Source organism: Lactuca serriola, chromosome 1 (assembly GCF_051521515.1).
Source record: "Lactuca serriola cultivar US96UC23 chromosome 1, Lser_US96UC23_V15, whole genome shotgun sequence".
Lineage (NCBI taxonomy): Eukaryota > Viridiplantae > Streptophyta > Magnoliopsida > Asterales > Asteraceae > Lactuca > Lactuca serriola.
The window spans coordinates 33,366,910-33,376,901 of record NC_136408.1 but is presented as its reverse complement, the minus strand read 5'-3'; positions in this window follow the sequence as shown (position 1 = coordinate 33,376,901).

Genomic DNA, 9,992 nt, shown 5'->3' with positions numbered 1-9,992 from the left:
CAAGAAGTTAATTAAAAGATAAATTAATTAGCTATTGCAAGTCTAACTTAACCCGAATATTATATCTAGTAAATTTAATTGAAATAGACAACTGGCCATTGTTTAAATTGATTTATTTGCTAAGGATTAATGAAGTGAATACGGAATTAATCAATTGAATCGGTAACTAGCAAAAGAATTAATCCATTGCACTTTTACCTTGAAATCAACCATAGGATCAATTAAGTTGAACTAAATAGAAGTACTTCTCTGTTATTGAATCTAGTCAAAGTCTTTGTTTTCTAGCTTAACAAGTAATCATTAGTAAGTTTCTAGTCTTGTAAAACTAGAGAAAACCCCTACTTATTAGTTAAATTAGATAAATTAGTTTTTAGTATTTAATTTGCCGTTCCCTGTGTTCGATACCCTACTTGCTTGAACTATACCACAATTGATAGGTTCACTGCCTTTTGTGTGTTATTTGATAATTAAAAGTAGGTTTAAAACTAGTGGGTTTTACACACATCAGACACCCCCATGGAAACACCAGCAGGCTCATAACATGTAGGTGATGAATTACGAGTTCAGGCGATGTTGTAACTACGTATTCATGTGATGATACTCTAACCCCCTTACTATGAATTACGAGTTCAAACGATGTTGTAACTACGTATTCATGCGATGATACTCTGACCCTTGGTGGGCACGTATTGAGGGAGTAATCCCTGAATCAATACCGTCTAGGCGATGTAGGTGATGATCCTTAGGAAAAGTCCTTAGGAACAAACATAAAAGGAGATGCGATGTAAGGAGATGAGAGGTAAAATATGATGTAGGAGACTTCCCTTAGGATAAATCCTTAGGGAAGGTACTTAGGAATAAAGAAGATAATGGGGATGGGTAATTGGGTTAATTGTTTGATGATTAAACATAATAAGTATATTATTGTGGGTTGAAAACCCTATGTACTCACCAGGTTTCCCAACCTGACCCACTTAGTTTATTTATATCACATGTAACGATATGAAGTGACATTACACTGAGATATTTAAAGAGATGTAGATCACTAGTGTAAATAATTGTAAGTTCTGTTTATGCTTATGTTTATGTATTAACGATGACATCCCAAACGTTTTAAAATGAAACAAATATATTTCTTCGAAAATGTTTTAATAACGTATTTACCATGTTTTACTGGGAACAAATTCCGCAACATTTTTATGAAAAGAAGTACTCTGATTTTTACAAAGCATAAACAAAATCGGTCTTTTCTGGCCGTGAAAATGGGGATGTCACATTTTTGGGGGTAAGCAGAGAGAGAGAGAAAGCATTTTTGGGAGAAGGAATTAAAGGTTTTAGCAAGGATTGTCCGTTAAACATTTGGAAACATTTTGATTTCATATTTGTAAGCACTTTAGTTCTTGATTTCATCTTCTAGATTTCTAGTTTTTGTTCTAGTCATGAGTGGCTAGAACCCTAATTTCTCTAACTCATGTTTTGACTTTCTAGTTGTGAATCTAATCATATGACTTGATGTTTGTTCTTAATTTCTATCTAATGAATTTGATTTTGCTTCAATCGAATGTTTGATTCTAATTGTGATTCTTATTGGCCATTTGAATTAGGGTTAGTTCATTCCAGTTATCTCTTTTACAAAATCCGTAATTGTTTTGTGAAATTGAACAAGTAACAAGCATTAAATTGATCTCTATTGAATGAATTTAGTGTAAATCTTATTCATACACTTTTACACTCCCGAGCTTATGAGGAGTATTGGGTGTTGTTGGGAACATTCACATAAAGCTTCATGCAATCTTCCAATCTAATTCTAAGAGCTTGTTTAGATTAGGTTAGTAAGGTTAGGATTAATCAAAGAGCTTGTTTTGGTTAATTATTGTGGTGAATGGAAAGTGTTAGAGCTTGTTAACACTTTCAAGTACCAACTTAGATAGAATGAAACAAAAGTCTTGTCATCTTGGATTCACATTGTTGAACTGTCATACATGAAGTTGGAGTCTTTAAATATCTGAATTTAATTTACTCATTCATTCAATTACTTGTGATTTTACTTTATTTGTCTAATCATTGCAATCAAACCCCCCCCCCTTTTCTTTCATCTTTTGTGAACAAGTACCTTACGCAAAAAAGGTATAGACTGATTGTCCCGTGTCTCTGTGGATCGACCCTACTTGCCTTGTACTACTTTTTAGTGCAATAGAGTAGTGTTACTTAGGAGTATATCGTACCCCTATTATTTGTTGGGTCTGACACCCCTAACAAGTTGGCGTCGTTGTCGGGGACACGGTGTTACTAATTGTTTATGCCTAGATTTTTGTGAGCAGGTACATCTCTATAAAAAAAACAAAAAAAAACAGAAAAAATGTGTCCCTCAGAAATGAATACTCCTTACATAGAAGACCAACTTTCTAAGCTAGCTCAGTTAGTTATGATGATTGGAAATGACCAAAGTACGCAGCCCATATCTATTCCTTGCGATTTTTGCACTCAAAATGGACATCATTCTGATATGTGTCCATATCTACAAGGAGAATGGGAAGAAGTGCAAGAAATGGGAAGCTACTACTAGCCAAACCAATGGAGTTATGATCAACCTCAACATGATCAATGGTGGGAAAACAACCAAGCTTGGGGAAACAACCAATGCCAAAACCCATACCAAGCTTGGGGAAATGACCAATACCAACTAACTCCACAGTTCCAACAACTATATTCTCCACCTCCCCAACAACCTGAAACGCCGAGCATGTCCTTGGAAGACATTGTCAAAAGCATTGCCACTACTACCCAGATCTTCCAAGAAACAACCAAAGCTAGCCTCAAAAGCTTAGAGCAACAAATTTCACAACTTACTCAATCTGTGAGTATATTGGAAACTCAGGGAAAACTACCATCGCAGACGGAGGAGGACCCAATGCATACCGTTTCTTCCATCACCTTGAACGATGGGAAAAATGTTGATGACCCAAGATTGCAATTGGAAGATAGGGAAGAGGAGGAAGAAGCAGAAGTGGAGAAGGTTGTCCAGGAAGAAGTAGAAATTAAGAATGTTGATATGGAAGTTGTAGAGGAGGTGTTGGAGGTTGACAAAAAAGAGGCTGAGCCACCCACTAAACTCATTTCACTGGGAGAACAACCACAAGAGCCGAAAACAATAAATTTGCTTGACCCTTCAAATGATATGTACCCCGAGAAGGTCGACACCCAACCGGTCATCAAATCGACCACCTTATCAAAGAAGGAAGATTTGACCACCTTACTAGACAAGTACAAGAAAGGTATCGACTGGACGATTAGTGTCATTAAGGGTCTAAGTCCAACATGGTTTCCACGCAAAAAGAAAGTCAAGTACAAGATAAGTGTTCCATTGATGGAGATGGCGAAAAGTTTAGTGAGTTGGAGAGACCTACATACTTAGATTTATGCATATTCAGGGGTCATGTCGAGCTAACGACTTTAAAAAAAGGGCGGCTAACTGGGAGGCAACCCGGGGGTATTTTTTTTCTTTTCTTTTAAAACTTCCTAGTCTTTGGTAAATTTCAAAATTTTAATGTCCCAAATGGTTTTAAACTTGTTTTTCCCTAGAAAATGACTCTCGGGCTCCAAAAATATTTCACGGATAGCTTGGGGAGGTTGAAGAGGAGGTTCTCACCATCAACTGCAAGGCTCCAAGAACGATTCGGTAAATTCTTTACATATCTTTAATCGTTCATATTTTGCTTTAAAATTCAATATGTGTGCACTTGTGACTGTTTTAGACTCTTAGCCAACCCGACTACCATCCCCCACCACCTTCCGGTGATTAGATAGGTTGTTCCGCCCTCTCCGAGGATCGGGGACGATGCTTATCTTTAAGCTTGGGGAGGGGTAGAGTTGTACATTAGGTGCATTTTCATATTTCATACTCATGCATGCATTTTCTTATTTTCAAAATTTTTATTTCATTTTCCAAAATTTTTATTTTATTTTCTCTTATTTTCCCTTTTCTATTTTATTTTCTTATTTTCATTTTCCTTGCATTCTTTATTTGTTTTTCAAAAAAAAAAGTGTACGAGATGATGACACTCTTTACATACAATTGCTCCATGAAGTGGGAAATCGAGAAATCAAATGAAAGAATTCTGAGGCGACCGGATAGTTACCGGAAGCGTAGAATCAGCTGTCATAACTAGGGGACCCAAACACCGTAATTCGAGACCGTAGCCTTAGATAATAAAAAGAATTTATATTGAAACGTTTTTTGGGCGGTAATAACAACTTTAGGATGATTTGCTTTTGAATGTTTAAAAAGAATCTTTATCGGCAACTCTGAACCCACAGAACACGGACCTATTTGTTGACACGCGTTACCCCCGCGGTAACAGAGAGCTTAAGTATCAGATCCACACAGTCAAGAAAGAAGGAAGGGTACAACTGTCATATCTAGTACCCAAATCCGAATTTCAAATGCGAAAACGAAGAAATCTAAAGAAATTCCAAAAATGAAGATTGAAGAATCCAAATTCAAAACGAAGTACAAATCAAAGTTCAATCAAATCAAAAGCCAATTCAAGTCAAACCTGGCGAATGAAGAACTCTGTGATATGATACTTGTGGTTCTCGAAAAAGTGAAAGCATAGGAGTTGGGCCCCTTCGGTTGGGCTCACTGTTTCAGCGAAAGCTGATTCGCCGTGACGGGTTCTTAAGGATGCGTCGATTCTGATTCTTGGCCATCTAGTCTTAAGGACATGAAATCCGGACTATGTTATTTTCGCCCATAAAGCTTAGTAAGGTATAAAGATTAAATAAAACTTTGGTTGGATTATTGGGTTACACCGTTTCGGGTCTTCCTCACATTGAGAGTATGTGATATGTGGAAGGAAACAGGATTATTGATGTAAAGTCTGATCGTACCTTTATTTAGTTACAAAAGTACATATTTTGTGTTTGTTCTTAATCTTCTTTTCTTTTGCTTCATTTTGTTTCTCAAGTGCATTTTGTACATATCTTAAATTATCATGGCATTACATCGCATGCATTCATTCTTAACCTTTAGGATCCTTCATCCCCTTTTCGTTCTAAGTTTCTTTTTGTCATCTAGAAATCGTCCTGTTTTGTCTGTTTCTTGTTCTTTCTTGAGTACAAGAAAGGTCTAAGCTTGGGGAGATCTGTTAGGTGCATTTTGTGCACCTTTTTGCACAACTTTTAGCCTTTTTTTTATGCATGTCCTTAGCATAATTTCGTTGTTTTTATTGCATTTTAGCATATTTAGGTTAATTTCTTGAACAACCTTATTTGCACTCCTTCATGTCCTTTTCAGGTGAACCAGAGGTTGGAGCGCGCTTTAGGAGGTGCTAGCGAGCGTTGGTGAAGCTTGCGGGACGATTGGGCGAGAATCGGAAGAATTAGAAAAATCAAGTTTGGATGAGCATCCAGAGAGCAACACGGGGTGTGTTGGGTTTGCCTTAGAATCCAACACGGGGCGTGTTTGACTATCTCAAGCATTTTTTGACTTCGATGAACACGACCCGTGTTCATTCAGGCTATATGGACACGGGGCGTGTTGGGTTAGCTGGGCATTTTTGAGCATCGTACTTCAAATTTGGAATCGAGAATTGAAGGGTTGGTTTACACTCAACACGACCCGTATTGTTTTGCTCTATTTCGACACGGGGCGTGTTCAACTTAAAAACTGTCTTTTTGGCAGTTTTTTCTCTTTTCTTATTACGGGAATTAGGCCATTTTTGGGGGTAAGCAGAGGGAGAGAAAGCATTTTTGGGAGAAGGAATTAAAGGTTTTAGCAAGGATTGCCCGTTAAACATTTGGAAACATTTTGATTTCATATTTGTAAGCACTTTAGTTCTTGATTTCATCTTCTAGATTTCTAGTTTTTGTTCTAGTCATGAGTGGCTAGAACCCTAATTTCTCTAACTCATGTTTTGACTTTCTAGTTGTGAATCTAATCATATGACTTGATGTTTGTTCTTAATTTCTATCTAATGAATTTGATTTTGCTTCAATCGAATGTTTGATTCTAATTGTGATTCTTATTGGCCATTTGAATTAGGGTTAGTTCATTCCAGTTATCTCTTTTACAAAATCCGTAATTGTTTTGTGAAATTGAACAAGTAACAAGCATTAAATTGATCTCTATTGAATGAATTTAGTGTAAATCTTATTCATACACTTTTACACTCCCGAGCTTATGAGGAGTATTGGGTGTTGTTGGGAACATTCACATAAAGCTACATGCAATCTTCCAATCTAATTCTAAGAGCTTGTTTAGATTAGGTTAGTAAGGTTAGGATTAATCAAAGAGCTTGTTTTGGTTAGTTATTGTGGTGAATGGAAAGTGTTAGAGCTTGTTAACACTTTCAAGTACCAACTTAGATAGAATGAAACAAAAGTCTTGTCATCTTGGATTCACATTGTTGAACTGTCATACATGAAGTTGGAGTCTTTAAATATCTGAATTTAATTTACTCATTCATTCAATTACTTGTGATTTTACTTTATTTGTCTAATCATTCCAATCAAACTGTAACGCCTGCAGATCCGGGCTAGTCAATTTAGAGGCAATAGGGGTCGAAAACGACTTTTCGACAAAAAGATTATTTAGAATAAATAATCTTAACCAAGTTGTAGAATATGTCACAGGGTTTCCGTACATATAAAGAACGCCGAAATCCGAGTTATAACGAAGAAGTTATGACCCGTCGAAGTTTCGCGTCGGAACCGACATGGCGCCGGGAAGCGTAAATAGTAAATTTATGATAGAGCGAGATTTAGATTTAGCGCTCTAAACGAAAGTCGTAGAATATGTTAAACTAAGAACTTCGATAAAAAGAACGCCCAAATCTGACTTCGTATGAAGAAGTTACGATTTTTCGAAGTTTCGGATTAGCAGTGTACAGTCCGAAATTCGAATATTAGATCGAACGATTTTTAGCCGACACAACCCAAACGAGAATTGAAGATCTCATTATTAGTAGCATAACAATAAAAAGACAGACGAAAATGGACATCGGATGAAGAAGTTATGAGATTTTAACGGACCAATCCTGTCCCGACCTGTTAAAAATATAACTTTAAAAATAAAGTCAAAATTAGCCGACGGAGTCTAAATGAAAGTTGTAGAGTACGTCTCCACCTACGCGTGGATATAAATAACGTCAAAAACGGAGTTCGTATGAACGAGTTACAAATTATAATAGCATATTTACGTATTAAAATAAAGTATAAATCATATATACGTACACATATATATACATATGTATATATCATTAGAAAGGTATCGACGATGCGGTCATTATAAGACTAATGTTGAGTTCTTTCGACATTAGTTTAGTGCAAATATCATTAAATCTATTTAAAATAGTATTATAAAGGGGTGTTTAGTTGTTTATATAACTATAAGGTCATTAAGTAATTATGAAGGGTAGTTTTTGTAAATTCAATTACTATAAATAAGAGGCTTGGGCTCTCATATTTCTTGCACCATTCTCTTGATTCAAGAGTCTTTCTCTCCTTATCCCCCGAGCATTTCGGTCCCTCGTGATTCGACTTCTCTTTTTGTAGTTTTAGTATAGTAAGGTGAGCGCTGAAGCGCTGCACGAATCTTTCTTAGAAAGATTCAGCGACGAAGTTCTGCCCCTACAAAGCCCGACTCCTAGCTAAAATCCCCTTGTAAGTAAGTTATGCTTACCCTATTTTAAATATAGTTTATATTTAAAATTAGTATTGTTATTATAAATTTATAATAAATATTTGAGCTATTATTATGACTTATATAAGTGTCGTTATAATATCTTTTTAACTACTCGCGGTACGGGGAATCTGGTTTAAAGGGTCGCATAGGGTTGTTGGATTTCAGAAGTGCTATATGCCAAAATGGTCCTGCCCTCCGGTGTTTTATGTCTGGCCCCTGTCTGTACATAGTGGTTGGAAAGTATTGTTTAAACGCTTATATAATAATAATAATAATAATAAGACTAATAATTAGTCACGGTAAATATTAGACTAAAATCTAGTGGTAATAATACTAGGTTTCGTCGAAGGAAATTATTTTAAAGTAAACGAAGCGCTGTCCGAGTACCGAGTCACCACCTTCTCAAGTGAGTGCATAGTTACTTTCATCTTACACATAGATATGAAGTATTTAATATATATTACGTGTTGTGAGTGCATAGTTACTTTCATCTTACACATAGATATGAAGTATTTAATATATATTACATGTTGTGAGTGCATAGTTACTTTCATCTTACACATAGATATGAAGTATTTTATATAAACTACGTGCTATATGTGCACATTATCTGAATACTTGCTGTCTATGCTGGTTGAACGTTTTATACATGTTTTAAAGGACTTAAACTGTATATGTATTTTATATATACGAAAATGTTGGGTATGAGATGGGTAGATGAATGATGAGAGATAGAAGATGACGTGAGTATACATTGGCAGCTACAGACTTAGTGCCTATGGGACAAACACCGGTAGCTATGGACTTAGTACCTTTTAGACGTTGGTAGCTATGGATTTAGTACCTGTAGGAATTGGTAGCTATGGACTTAGTACCTGTTGAACATTGGTAGCTATGGACTTAGTACCTATTAGATAAAGACTGGTAGCTATGGATTTAGTACCCGATGAATAGACTATAGCAGCTATGGAATTAGTGCTTTATGAACGAACATTGGCAGCTATGGATTTAGTGCCAGTCCCATAACCCTGGAAGTAAGGGACTTCGGAATAAACGAATGCAGGATAGATGACTCTTAGGTTAAATCCTTAAAGAGTAAAGAAGATAATGGGGATGGGTAATTGGGTTGATTGTTTGATTGAACATAATAATTATATTATTGTGGGTTGAAAACCCTATGTACTCACCAGGTTTCCCAACCTGACCCACTCAGTTTATGTATATCACAGGTGACGAAGTGAAGTGACATTACACTGAGAGATTTAAAAGAGATGTAGATCACTAGTGTAAATCATTGTAAGTCTGTTTATGCTTATGTTTCGGTATTAACGATGACATCCCAAACATTTTAAAATGAAATAAATACGTTTCTTCGAAAATGTTTTAATAACGTATTTACCATGTTTTTCTGGGAACAAATTCCGCAACCTTTTTATAAAATGAAGTACTCTGATTTTTATAAAGCATAAACAAAATCGGTATTTTCTGGCCGTGATTTTGGGGATGTCACACAACCCCCCCCCCCCTTTTCTTTCATCTTTTGTGAACAAGTACCTTACGCAAAAAAGGTATAAACTGATTGTCCCGTGTCTCTGTGGATCGACCCTACTTGCCTTGTACTACTTTTTAGTGCAATAGAGTAGTGTTACTTAGGAGTATATCGTACCCCTATTATTTGTTGGGTCTGACACCCCTAACAACTCCCTAAGCGCTCATACTCCATAAAGCTCATGACTTTAAGCCTTTGCATGTCTAAGGAAGTCCCAAACACAAAAACTCTCACTCTTTATTCCCATAAATGCTCATATCTCATGCATGGGGTGGTTTTTGACGTCCAGGACTCCATTTTTATGAATCCACTCCATTAAAAACAGTCAAAGGGACAGATATTAGGCTCCGGAGTTCAACAACTCATAAAGCTTCAAGCTTTGGGACCAAAAACCTTAAAATGGACCATATTATGCACAAATAAAAAAGGATGAGAAATCTCTGAGCTTTATATCTTCAAATAATGATCCAACCACAGTAAAGCTCAGATCCAAAGCCTGGACTCCAACTCCATTCTCTTCAATACTCCTTCTTCATTCAAAGAATCCCACAAGAACACATAGAAGCTCACAAATGGTTACTCAAGCTCAAGGGAAGGAAATTAGGGTTTTGAGAGGGTTGAGGGTTGGAAATGGTGGCTGGATATGAAGACATAACGTTCCTTAAATAGGGACACTCCAAAATATTAGGGTTTCTTCCTGGACCTAGTATGCACAACGTACCCTCTGGTACGCACAGCGTGCTAGGTGGCCTTCATGTT